The sequence below is a fragment of the Octopus bimaculoides genome, chromosome 26, assembly GCF_046866305.1.
Source record: "Octopus bimaculoides isolate indiv1 chromosome 26, ASM4686630v1, whole genome shotgun sequence".
Lineage (NCBI taxonomy): Eukaryota > Metazoa > Mollusca > Cephalopoda > Octopoda > Octopodidae > Octopus > Octopus bimaculoides.
The window spans coordinates 29,359,430-29,374,429 of NC_142953.1; the positions used below are offsets into that span (position 1 = coordinate 29,359,430).

Below are 15,000 nucleotides of genomic sequence, written 5' to 3' on the forward strand. Positions count from 1 at the left end.
TGGTCGACTTAATCCTTCGATGCAAGTGCCCCAGCATGGCCGCAGTATGATCACTAAAACACGCACACACACAAAAAAAGAAGATATTTTAAAAGTATTATGTAATCTTATTGAACTCATCACAACGTATGCGTACGGCTTCACACACACACACACACTCAAACACACACACACACACACACGTACACTCACACACATACATTCACACACTCACACACATTCATACACACGTACACTCAAACACATACACACTCATACACACACATTCACACACAGACACGTACACTCAAACATGCACGCACTCACACACACACACACACACACACACACACACTAATCGTAACACCTACTCCCCGACAACCCCCCCTTCACCCCACCCACACACTCACGCGCGCATTCAGGTTCCTTCCCCGACGAGGAATTTATTGGATAGGTTCAGACTCTGCACACTTCTCTCTTCTTCTTCTTCCTTTTCTCCTCCACATTCCTCATCATCATCATCGTCATCATCACCATCATCATCATCATCATCTTCTCATTCTTTCCGTCTCCTCTCCTCCTCCTCCTTCTCTTCCTCATTCTCTTCTTTCCCTCCATCATCATCATCGTCGTCTTCTCATCCTTTCCTTCTCTTCTTCCAACACCTCCTCCTCCTCCTCCATTATCCTCACCATCATCACTATCACCATCATCATCATCGTGGCCATCATGACCACCTCCTCCTCCTCTTTTTCCATCTTTTCTTTCTCCTTCATCTTTCCCCCCTCCTTCTCATCCTCATCTCTTCTTCTTCTTCTTCTTCTTCTTCGTTCTTCTTCTTCTTCTTCTTCTTACCATCGACTTTGGAACGTTTTTTTTCTTCTTTTCTCTCTTTTAAAGTTCAAACTCAGTTGAGGGGGTGGGGGTGGGGGTCACAAGATGATTTTGGTTGAGCCCAGTGCTTCTCAACCATTTCCTTTCTTTTTCTTTCTTTCTTTCTTTCCCTATGGACCCCCTTTCATCCCTACGTCACGCGGGGTCAGGTGGGCCACCATAGGCATCCGATGTCTCAAAGAAATCCCAGAATATCTTTGAAATATTAGAAGGAACTGTCTAAAAAGAAAGTCTTTTATTCTTTTCTTTTTTCTCCGGCCATGCTGGGGCACTGCCTTTAGTCGAGCAAATCGACCCCAGGACTTATTTTTTGTTAGTCTAGTACTTATTTTATCGGATTTTTGCCGAACCGCTAGGTTACAGGGACGTAAACACACCAGCATCGGTTGTCAAGCGATGTAGTAGGGACAAACGCACACACACAAACACACACATACTATATATATATATATATATATATACATATATATATAGTATACGACAGGCTTCTTATCAGTTTCCGTCTACCAAATCCACTCACAAGGCTTTGGTCGGCCCGAGGCTATAGAAGAAGACACTTGCCCAAGGTGCCACGCAGTGGGACTGAACCCGGAACCATGCGGTTGGGAAGCAAAGCAATTTATTGCAAATAAATTTTGACAAGATCCTATATGGACCCCCGCCCCGCCCCGCCTCCCGAGGGTCGTGTGGGGCCTTGAGAGCCGTATGGACCCCGGGTACGAATCGCTGGATTTGGTTGATGTTAAAAAGTACAGTTGGACTGAGAAATTAATAGACAGGCTGGTCACAGTTGGATTGGCTTTAGATCATAAATCGTCTTAATCGATGAGTTGATCTTGGAGTTAACTGCACCAGCGTAGACAGCAATTTCCTGGGCCTCGAGTGGGCAGTCGGCTCACGATCGCGAGGTCGTGGTTTCGATTCCCAGCGGTTCGTTGTGTCCTTGAGCAAGACACTTTATTTCCGGTTGCTCCAGTCCACTCAGCTGGCAAAAATGAGGCGTACCTGTGATTCAAAAGGGGCAGCTTTTCCATCAATCTGTGTCATGCTGAATCTCCCTGAGAACGACGTTTTTAAAGGTTCACGTGTCTGTGGAGTATTCAGCCACTTGCACGTTAATTTCATGAGCTAGTTGCTCGGTTGGTCAAATCAGCTGGAACCAGCATCGTCGCAAGCGACGAAGTGCCGTCATGTGTACGTGTGTGTGTGTATGTATGTGTATGTGCATTTGTATCTATATGTACGTGTAGGTAGATGTATGTGTGTGAATATGTGCGCCTGTGTGTGTATATGTGTCTGTGTGTGTGTGTGTGTGTGTGTGCGTGTGACTGTGTGTGTGTGTGTGAGAATTTGTGTTTGTATCTTACGTGGGCGGAGTTATGTAACGGCTGTCCTTCGAAGTCCCTTACCTCGTGGGAAAAGAAAATAATTCGGAAGTGTCTGGGAAGAAACTACAAAGGAAAAAAACTGAAAATCTTTGTAAAATTTCCGTTAAATGAATCATAGGAAAAAACAAACAAATAAAACAAAACAAAAGCAAACAAAAAAAACCAATCTATCTTTTTCCTTTGTTACATGATTTGGGACTTCGAAGTACAGCTGTCATTTAAATCTTTCGATAGATGTAAAGGTGTGTGCGTGGTTCTGTTAATTATGGTCGTCACTAAGGCGGCGAGTTTGGCAGAGTGGTTAGCACGCCGGGCGAAATGCTTGGCAGTATTTCGTCTGTCTTTACGTTCTGAGTTCAAATTCCACCGAGGTCGACTTTGGTTTTCATCGTTTCCGGGGTCGATAAATTAAGTACCAGTCGCGTACTGGGGTCGATCTAATCGACTGGCCCCCCCTCCCTAAAAATGTCGGGCCTTGTGCCTGGAGTAGAAAAGAATTATGGTTGTCAGTATATGTATATAGCATGCGTATGATAGTGTGTGTGTGTGTGTGTGTGTGTGTGTAGCCCACCTTAAAGTATCTGTGTATCTTGCGCGCGAGAGAAAGAGAGTGTGTGTGTATGTGTGTTATCCAAGTTAAGATGCGTCAGTGTGTATCTGTGTGTGTATCTGTGTGTGTATCTGTGTGTGTACTTGTGTGTGTGCGCGTGTACCTCCGAGTTGTGTGTTTATGCGTATGTATGATGTAAGAGTATTTTTTATGTGTACGTCTATGTATGTATTTATGTATGTATGTAGGTGCGTATGCAGTTAGGTATATATATGTATTTATGTATGCGTGTTCTTTTCTTTGGCTTTTTAATTTTAGATTAAATTCTGACCGGCCACCCGCCGGGTAAACGAGGTTGGCAAAGGAAGCATCTTCTTTTAACCGTCGTCTTAAGAAGGTCTTCGAGATTTTTTTTCTAGTCCCAGACGTCGTGATCGTTTGTAACGAACGAAGCCAGAATTTGCAATTGTGTGCTTGCGTGGGCAAACGAAAGGAAGAGTTTTGTTACACAGGCAAGTGTGTGTGTGTGTGTGTGTGTGTGTGTGTGTGTGGCTGTGTGTGTGTGTGTGTGTGTGTGTGGCTGTGTGTGTGTGTGTGTGTGTGTGTAATGGTTCTCCTTCATTCATCTTTTGTCGACGAAATATTTTGTGCCTTATCTGCATTTTTGGCGTTCGATTCACGGTGCAGGCCGACTTAATCTCCTGGTGATGCGGTGGGGATAGGCAATACAATAAAGCAACAGTCTTTCTCTCTCTCTCTCTCTCTCTCTCTCTCTCTCTCTCTATATATATATATATATATATATATATATATATATATATATATATATATATATATATATACTCATCCATCTAGCTATCTCTCTCCCGCTCTCTCTCACAAATATATATATATATATATACACACAGACATTTGTGTGTGTGTATGTGTATGATTGATCTTAATTCGGTTGTAACAATTAAATGCTGTTTAACTGTTCATGTAATACCATTGCAAACGTCACCGACACACACACATACAACACAACACACTGATATATACCCATCTATGTATATACGCGCATACTTATATGAATACATACATACATGTTGCATTTATCATTTTAAACATGCTTTGAATATTGTTGTTGTCGTTGTTGGCACAGTCGCTAGCAAGCCGGACAAAATGGTTGGCGGTATTTCGTCCGTCCCTACGTTCTGAGTTCAAATTCCACCGAAGTCAACTTTGCCTTTCATCCTTTCGGGGTCAGAGTACTGGGGGTCATCGACTTACCCCTCCCCCAAAATTGCAAGCCTTGTGCCTAGAGTAGAAAAGATTATTGACGAGTTGGCTGAATCCTCAGCACGCGGGGCGAAATGCTCAGCGGTGTTTCATGTATCTCTATGTTCTGAGTTCAAATTCAGCCGAGGCTGGATTTGCCTTTCGTCCTTCGTGGTTATTATTAGCAAGGCGACGAGCTGGCAGAATCCTCAGCACACCGGACGAAATGCTTAGCAACATTTCGTCCGCCGTTACTTTCTGAGTTCAAATTCCGCCGAAGTCGACTTTGCCTTTTATCCTTTCAGAGTCGATAAAGTACGAGTTGAGTTCAGGAATCGATGTAATCGACTTATCCCCTACTCCCAACTTTCAGTCCTTGTGCCTTTAGTAGAAAGTATTATTTATTATTATTATTATTATTATTATTATTATTATTATTATTATTATTATTATGAGCTGGCGGTGGCGTGGGAAGGTGATAAGGAGGAACTAAAATATAGAAGACTTGTGGAGTATTTCGAGGCGTGAGAGCGACGTGTTACGGGACTTCCGTATATATTAACGTGTGTGTGTGTGTGTGTGTGTGTGTTCTGTGTGTGTGTTTATGCTTAAATACGTCTGTAGTTGTCTGTTCTGTGTGTGTATGTATGTTGTTTAAAACGCTGATATGAACAAATAAACATCAGGACTTATTCTTTGGAAGCCTAGTACTTATTCAATCGGTCTCTTTTGCCGAACCGCTGGTTTACGGGGACGTAAAAGACACCAACACTGGTTGTCAAGCGGTGGTGGTGGTGGTGGGGGTCAAACACTGACACAAAAACACGCACATATAGACATATACATACATATGTATATGTGTATGTATGTGTGTGTCTGTCTGTATACGACAGGCTTCGTTCAGTTTCCGTTTACCAAAGCCACTCACAAGGCTTTTGTTGGCCAGAGACTATAGTAGAAGGCACTTGCCCAAGTTGCCACACAGTGGGACTGAACCCGGAACCATGTGGTCGGGAAGCTAGCTTCTTAGCATACAGCTACACTTACGCATATATATATGTATATATACCTTTTACTCTTTTACTTGTTTCAGTCATTTGACTGCGGCCATGCTGGGGCACCGCCTTTAGTCGAGCAAATCGACCCCAGGACTTATTCTTTGTAAGCCTAGTACTTATTCTATCAGTCTCCTTTTTGCCGAACCGCTAAGTTACGGTGACATAGACATACCAGCATCGGTTGTCAAGCGATGTTGGTGGGACAAACACAGACACACAAACACACACACACAAACACACAAACACACACACATACACACACACACACACACACACACACATATATATATATATATATATATATATATATATATATATATATATATATATATATATATGCATATATACGACAGGCTTCTTTCAGTTTCCGTCTACCAAATCTACTCACAAGGTCTTGGTCGGCCCGAGGCTATAGTTGAAGACACTTGCCCAAGGTGCCACGCAGTGGGACTGAACCCGGAACCATGTGGTTGGTAAGCTACTTACCATACGGACACTCCTGCGATTTCTTGTTTCAGACTGCAGTCAGACTGGAGCACCGGCTTGAAGAACTTACAGGGACATAAACATACAAACACCGGTTGTCAAGCGGTGGTGGGAGACAAACACAGACACGAACACATGCGTACACACACAAACATATATATACACATCCATACAAACTTGTACATATATGTGTGCGTATGTGTGTGTGTGTGTGTGTGTGTACACCCACCCCTGCACTACCTCTACACAATATCATATATACTCTACACGTTAATATATAAGTGTATATACACACTTAAACATAACGTACACTCATACACATTATATGTATATGTATGTGTGCGTGTATGTGTGTGCGCGTGTATGTGTGTCTGTGTGTGTGCGGTGTATGTGTGTGTGTGTGTGTGTGCCATACAAAATGATTCGGCGCGATAGCTTTGTTCCACCTGTTAGAAATATCACCGAAATATTTTAAGGCGGCGTGCTGGCAGAATCGTTAGCACGCCGGGCGAAATGCTTAGCGGTATTTCGTCTGCCGTGACGTTCAGAGTTCAAATTCCGCCAAGGTCGACTTTGCTTTTCATCCTTTCGGGGGTCGATAAATTAAGTGCCAGGTCGATGTAATTGACTTAATCCCTTTGTCTGTCCTTATTTGCCCCCTCTGTGTTTAGCCCCTTGTGGGCAATAAAGAAATAAGAAATATCACCGAAATATGCCACAAATCACTCCCTAATATCTTGTATACGGTAAGAGGACATTAGCCGACCTAGTCTTATATGGCTCTAAACAGATGGCTTGGTCACGCATGGAACACCTGTGATTCATAGTTCTACTCTATCAGCATTGACCTTTAGTTAAATAACAATTATATAACATACACACACAAACTACACACGCTACCCAATAATATACACACTGAACACAGTTACACAAGCATTCACGTGTACTAAACATCAACATATACGTCCATATACATACACATTACATTGTAGCATTCATTCATATAAAACGTTAACACGCCTGCTTTAATTGCAATGCATGTGGGTGTTTGTATCTGTATATTTATATATGTATATGTGTGTGGGTGCGCGCGTCTGTCAATACCTGTTGTGTTACATAACCATTTACGAATGTTTCACTATCAATAATATATAACCTTAAATGACCACAAACACATGTGTAAGTAGAATGAGAGAATGAGTAGAGAGAGAGAGAGAGAGAGAGAGGTGAGAAGGGAATTTACCTATTTATTATACTCACCACACTTACATAAGTATACATACGTACATATATATATATATATATATGCATATGCGTGTATAAATGTATAAGTATATATATGTGTGTGTGTGTACACACTCTGTACATACACACACACACACACACACACACACACACACACACACATACATACATATCTATAATACACGTGCATGCAGACACAATGGGCTCTTCTCCACCAAAATATTCCAGAGAAATTTACCCAAGTGCCAAATTCTATATTACTGCAATATATTCTTCCAAGAATCCCAAAGCCTTGCCTCGCCTCCCATACTCACCCACACCATCACCGCTACCACCACCACCACCACCACCACCACCACCACCATCACCGCCACCACCACCACCATCACCGCCACCACCACCACCATCACCGCAACCATCAGCATGTTGCAACCATCATCCACGACCATCACCTCCTGCTGGCATCTGCAATGCCCCTCCGCCTTTTTCTCTTCAACACCACTCCCCCACTTTTTTCACACACCCCACCTCTTTGTTTCACCACCACCATCACCCTTCCACTTCATTTACACAAACCACCACAACTACGACTACTATACTACTTCTACCACCACAACTACGACTACTATACTACTTCTACCACCAGCACTACATCCACCACTAGCGTCGTCACCACCATTTCTACTGTCATCACTCAACCAACACAAAACCACTGTAAAAGTCCCTTTATAATATATGTGCCGCACACCGGGCGAAACGCTTAGCGGTATTTCGTCTGTCTTTATGTTCTGAGTTCAAATTCTGCCGAGGTCGACTTCGCCTTTCATTGTTTCGATTTTTTAAGTACCAGTTGTGTACTGGGGTTGATCTAATCGACTGGCCCCCTCCCCCGAAATTTCAAGCCTTGTGCCTAGAGTAGAAAAGAATATATTCCACCTGTAATATGGGGCAATCAAGTCAAAATTAAACCCTTTTCTCCTGGGTCCGATAAAATTAGATACCAGTGAAATACTGGGGTTAAATTTATGTTCCCCTAAGCGGTCTTAACTAAGAACGAAATTATAATAGAATACTACGTTTACCTATATCTTTCATCCTTCTGGGATCAATAAAATAGGGTACCAGTAAAATACTGGGTTACACTTAATACTCCTATAAAGATGGTTGTGAGGTTTAGCCACCAAATCTAGCAAGTGTAACATGTAGAGGTCGCCTTTGTTGGTTCATACATATACATGTATAAGACAATTCATGATCTGAAGGAGATTTGGCTACTGTTTCGACCTGTAATGGTCTCCTTCATTCGTTCATACATATTTATATGCGTACTACAGTATGGTGTAACTTGAGGCAGATTTTGCCATTTTTACCAGTTCTAATAGCTTACCGTGTAGAGTTCTTGGATTTTCAGAAAAAGAAATCAGCCAACCGATTTGCATATTACAAATACAATCCGAAAGCGGAACGGTAAAATTATGCAAGACTTCTCTCAGGTGTAAAATGTGACATTTTTCTTTTTCGTTAATTACATTCCAAAGATAGAACTTCGCATCTTTGTTAGAAACCAGCATCTTCTTCAGGGGAAGAATTCAAATGATTAAATGCAGAAGAGACATACATACATACATACATACATACATACATACATACATGCATGCATAAGACATTAGGATGAGATTTAAGGGAAATTTGGCTGCTATTTTTACCACATAGACGTCTCCATCGTTTGCTAATGTTGAGAGAGATTTTGCCTTCTCTTTCTAGTATATAGGGGTGCCCTCCATTGGCTAATTTGAGGAAGTTTTCGGTTATGTGTAACCGCTCTGACTTCAAGTATGAACCATCGAGGTCTCGGGTGGTGGGCATGGTACATACTTTCTAGGTATGCCGCCGATACAACAAATGAAACCAGTTTTGTTACATCATGGAATATTGCTCGTGTTAAACGCTCGTATTCTGATGGTGAATCTTTTAAAAGAATATTGCTGTAGTTACTGTAGTGTTAGATCCAAATAACACAAAATTTCAGCGACTCAGGCACCAGTTTCGCCTCAGATCCCTCAGATCAGTGCTGATGTTTAACAAAGCAAAATGTAAAATGGTTTTTAAAATTCCCCTGCATTCAGTTTTGCAATTGATGAATCAGCTGACGTACAAGACCGCCTCACAACTGGCGGTATTTGTTTGACATGCAAGACAACCTCACAACTGGCGGTATCTGTTTGACATGCCAGACAACCTCACAATTGGCGCTATTTGTTCGATATGTTTCTTCGGAGTTAATTGTGAGAGAAGAGAGATGTTGGATTCAGTGTCGTTAAAAGAAACAACTCGTTGCACTGACATTAAAAAAGAAATTGCGCTTGACAGGGCCTTACCAAATGCTCGTGTCCCACTGAATAAACTTATCAGTGTCGCAATAGATGATGCTCCTGCAATGATCGGGGGAAATGCAGGGTTAAATGCACTGATGAAAAGTGATTCCAGCCCTCAAGGGTATCATTTCGTTGCATTATTCATTGTGAACATCTCGTGGCCAGATACTTCAAGTATGAAGATATGGTGAAATCTGTGCTTGAAATTTTGCCGATCCGCTAAGTTACGGGGGGCATAAACACACCAGCGTCGGTTGTCAAGCGATGGTGTGGGGGTGGGACAAACAGATACACAGATACATACACACAAACATAAACACACACACACACTCACACACAGACATATATATATATATATATATATATATATATATACGACGGGTTTCTTTCAGTTTCCATCTACCAAAATCCACACACAACGCTTTGGTCAGTCCGAGGCTATAAGTAGAAGACATTTGCCCAAGTTGGCACGTAGTGGGACTGAACCCGGAACCAAGTGGTTGGGAAGCAAGCTTTTTACCACACAGCCCCTCCTGCACCTATACTCATAAATGTGTGTGTGATTTGAAGGAGATTCGATCACTCATTCAGGCTACCGTGTGGAGGTCCCCCCCCTTCATAGGCTGATGGATATATACGTAAGATAGGAGTAGGATATGATTTGAGGGAGACTTCACTGCTATATCTACCAGATCTAGCTATCATGTTGAGAGCTCCTACACAGGCATATCTAAGATGTTATTGTTATACTAACTGTTATCGATCACCTTATTGTTTATAGTCAACATTATCGATTATATACGATCGCTATGTGATTTTTGCATCGTATTCAGCTTCTCTTGTTTCTGTATCTATGTCACACACACACACACACAAACGAAAGGATACTCGTTCACAGCTCATACACACACCTATTGCATACATATGCACACTTACATGCATGTATGCACCCACACACACACACACATTCACATACAGACACCTCGGTACACACACCTATATCACATAACACGCTCACAGTCACATAGACACCAATGTGCACTCATAAAGCGATACACACAAACATTCACACCAAGTTTTGTATATGTACATACACACACACACGTAGGATATGGGCTGTTCTTAGAGTTAGGGGTCTGTCTTTTGGACAAGGTACCTTGTTGGAAGTCTTTGTATTATTATTATTATTATTATGAACTTCAAGCGGCGAGCTGGCAGAATCGTTAGCGCTCTGGACGAAATGCTGAGCGGTTTTTCGCCCGTTGCTACGTTCTGAGTTCAAATTCCACCGAGATTCACTTTGCCTTTCATCCTTGCGGGGTTGATAAATTAAGTACCTGTAATTCGAAGATCAGACCATACCATGCTAATTGTTGCCGAGGATCACCTTAAAACGGACAACGTTCTGCGTAACGTATACCATGATGGAAGTTGGAAAGGTCTAGCCTCATGTATGCATGTATGTGCGCCACCATGTGTGTGTATGCGTATGTAAATGTTTGTATATGTATGCTTGTATGAATGTATATATGCATGTATGTTTGCATGTATGTGTGTGTGTGTCTATGCATATGTATATGAATCTCTATCTCTCTCTCTCTCTCTCTCTCTCTCTCCCTCTCTATATATAAAAATAAAAATGGGACAAGAAGGCAACAGACGACGATAAAACATCCAGACAGACTATACAAATGCCCCCGGGCACATGACGTAGTGGTTAAGAGCGCGGGCTACTAACCCCAAGATTCCGAGTTCGATTCCATGGAAGTAACCTGAATAATGATAATGATAAATAATAATAATAATAATAATAATAATAATAATATCGAAAAATACCTTAGGAATGAGAACCCAGGTTCAAAATTTCCCCCAAGACACCTGATGAAGGCTGGAGGGTATATCAGCCGAAACGTTGTGTTAACAACAAACAAGATGAGGACAAATATCCGTCAAATGTAAATAATGTAAATAATTCCTCATTTCTTAAATATAAAACTGTAGACGATGCAAAGATGGGTAGGAAAAACAGTCTATGTATATCCGTCCTCATGTTTTGAGTTGTATTTTTGCTGTTTGAAATCACCAAACGGAGATAAGTGTAACGTTTAAGTGCCTTGGCACGAAAAGCTGAACTTTTCACTCACTCTTGCAGTTTTCTATTTCAAGCTATAAAAATATATATATATACATGCATATACGTTTGTCTTGTGTATTGAGTTCTTCGTCTCCCGTGTGTAAAACCAAACTTACAACACATACGTGCATGCATGTATATACATATGCATGTGTGTGTGGGTGCACCCTCCTCTCTGCCCTGGGTATCTCGCTCTACTTCACCTCTCCACACCCCTATCACCCTCTCCTTTCGCGAAATCTCTATTTCTATCTTAGAATGTTGGATATTTGGAATGAACTCAAGAATGGAACCAGCAAACCAAACCAACTTGCTGCCTTTTCCTCCTCCCTCCCTCTCTCTTTCATTCTCTCTCTCTCTCTCTCTCTCTCTCTATATATATATATATATATATATATATATATATATATATATAGAAAGAAAGAGAGAGAGAGAGAGAGAGAAACAAAATGATAAATATATATGTGCATGTATACTTATGTGAGTGCCTGTATATCTCTCCCCACTCTCTCTCCCCACTCTCTCTCTCCCCACTCTCTCTCTCCCCACTCTCTCTCTCGCTCTCGCTCTCTCTCTGTACGTACACACACACACATATATACTCACGCACACACATATGTTTGTCTCTTCATCTGTATCTTACCCTCTGTCTTTCTTTCTTTCTCTTTCTGCATTCTCCCCCCCCCCTCTCTCTCTCATCACTATTTCCTAAAAAGCAACTAACAACAACAACAACAACAACAGTAACGTGTCTATGAGAAAACTTCAACCAGACCGTTCAACTTCCAAAAGTAGCAGCTAAAATCTCCCTCAAATCACACTGTACTGTGTTACAGTAGAAATTACACACACACACGTTCAATCAGCTGTAGTCCTTGATGCACGTTGACGGAGAGGAGGCGGGTGATGGGATGGTCATATATGGAACGTCTTTGAGCATTGCTCTAATTGTGCTGGGTCGTCATGGTGATAGTATAACTAACAACATCCTCAATAACAGCAATATATGTGAATGTAAGCGTGAATGTTTATACGAGTGTGTGTGTGTGTATGTACCTCATACACACACACTATGTATATATGAAAATTCAAAAGAATGGAAATCCTCTCATTAGCTATGAATTCCTTACTACGTACGCAGTTTCGGCGCGTTTAAAATCTGAAGTCTTTAAATTCCACCGTACTGCTCGTCTGGTTGCGCCAGCTATAAAGGGAATATTACTATGGCGATGAACAAACAAAGATTAAACGTGAAGAACAACAGCCATAAAAGTAGGACGGAAAATTCCGCATAGGAAAAGTACAGCAACTATTTCAGTCATTGGAAGGCAACCATTCTTGCGGCACGATTTATCCGGGTTTAGTCGCTTATTCTTTTGCAAGCACTTTAACAAACTAATGTCGATTATCAAGCGGTGAATTACAGACACATACCCACCCCACCCATACACATCCAAATAAATATATAAATTACTCACACACACGTGATGAATTTCTTCGTAAGGTATTGACCTGCATGGGTCAGTGGTAGAAACGACTTGCTAAAGGTGCCGTACAGTGGAACTGAACCCGAAACCACATAACTGCAAGATGAACATTTATAGGCGTGACTGCGCGGTAAGAAGCTTGCTTCCTAACTACATGGTTCTGGGTTCAGTCCCACTGCATGGCAACTTGGGTAAGTGTCTTCTACAATAGCCTCGGGTATATGGAAACTGAAAGAAACCCTCGCGAGTATATATATATATATATATATATATATATATATATATATATATATATATATGCATGCATGTATGTGTGTGTATGTATGTATGTATATTTATGTGTGCGTCTGTGTTTGTTCCCCCACCATAGTTTGACAACTGATGCTGGTGTGTCCCCGAAATGTAGCGGTTCAGCAAAGGACATCAATAGAATAAATACTAGCCTTACAAAGAATAAGCCCCGTGGTCGAGTTGTTCGACTAAAGGCGATGCTCTAGCATGGCCACAGTCAAATGACTGAAACATTTAAAAGAATAAAAGAGAAACAGTTTTTCTTTTCTTGAACAATACACAGAATACTGGATACGATTTCAACATTACTTATATAGCAATGAAGTGAGTTGTAATGTCATATAAGTGACCGAGGTGGACGAGGCGCTAGTCATCGCAGGGTTACTCATAGTCGCAGCTGAGTGGAGTGGTACAACGTGGAGTGAAGTGTTATCGAAACCACACTTGTGAGTGCAACACTTTAACCACTAATCCACGTGCCTTCTCAGAAACATATATTGTATGATATTAAATGATATATAATTTAATATTATATATACTATATAATATTAAATAATATACATAGGCGTGGTTGTGTGGTAAGAAGCTTATATCCCGACCAAATGGTTCCGGGTTCAATCCCATTGTGTTGCACCTTGGGCAAGTGTCTTTTACTATAGCCTCAGGCCGTCTAAAGCCTTGTGAGTGGATTTCGAAGACGGAAACAAGAAGGCCGTCGTATATATGTGTGTGTGTGTGTGTGTGTTTGCCCCCTGCCATTGCTTGACAACCGATGCTGGTGTGTTTGTGTCCCCATAACGTAGCAGTTCGGCAAAAGAGACCGGTAGAATAAGGCCTGCGGTCGATTTCATCGATTAACACATTTTTGAAACAGTGCTCCAGCATGGCTGCAGTCAAATGACTGAAATAAGTGAAAAAATAAAAGAATTATACACGAATATTAATCCGGCCAACTGGCGGAATCGTTGGCACACCGAACAAAATGCTTAGCGGTATTTTGTCCGTCTTTACGTTCTGAGTTCAAATTCCACCGACATCGACTTTGCCTTTCATCCTTTTTGGGGTCGATGAAATAAGCAGCTGCTACGCACTGGGATCGATCTATTCAACTACACCCGTCCCTCAAAATGTCAGGCCTTGTGCTTATAACAGAAAGGAACATTATATAATATTAAACTGCAACATGTTCTGAGTTGAAATTCCGCCGATGTTGACTTCTCTTTTCATTCTTTAAGGGTGGATAAAATAAGTAACAGTTAAACCCTTCGGGTGGATGTAACCAGCATACCCCCCCCCCTGGAATTGCTGGCCTTGTGCCAAACTTTCAGTTTTCTTTTCGGTTCGTTAAATGTTAAATAGACCGTTCTTTAAATGCATGATTCATGAGAAAATTCTTTCGTAGAAAATATTTATTTGTATATTTTCATCTACGTACCTCCTTCCCTTTTATCTATCTATCTATCTATCTATTTATCTATCTATCTATCAGTCTGTCTGTCCGTCTCTGTATCTGTCTGTATGTCTGTCTGCCTTTCAAACTCTCTCTGTCTCTATCTATCTTCCAATCTCTATTTACCAATCATCTATCTGTCTTTCATTTATTTATCTATCTATCTATCTATCCATCTCTCTCTCTCTCTCTCTCTCTCTCTCTCTCTCTCTCTCTCTCTCTATTTATCTATCTATCTATCTATTTATTTCATGAGTTTGGAAAAAGTTCCTATACTGTTGTCGGAGGTGAGAGGGAATTTGACGTTTGTGGGAAACCCAGTCTTAGTCAGGGGGAAAAAACCTATTTCCACTCAACCCGTTCTCTCCATTATATCTACACACACACACACACACACACACAC

At 41.4% G+C, this 15,000-nt stretch overlaps 1 protein-coding gene across 6 annotated transcripts in view; it reads left to right on the plus strand.

The window, feature by feature from the left end:
• LOC106871338 (uncharacterized) overlaps window positions 1-15,000 on the plus strand; it is a 377,312-nt gene that overhangs the window by 170,394 nt on the left and 191,918 nt on the right. The window lies entirely within an intron of this gene.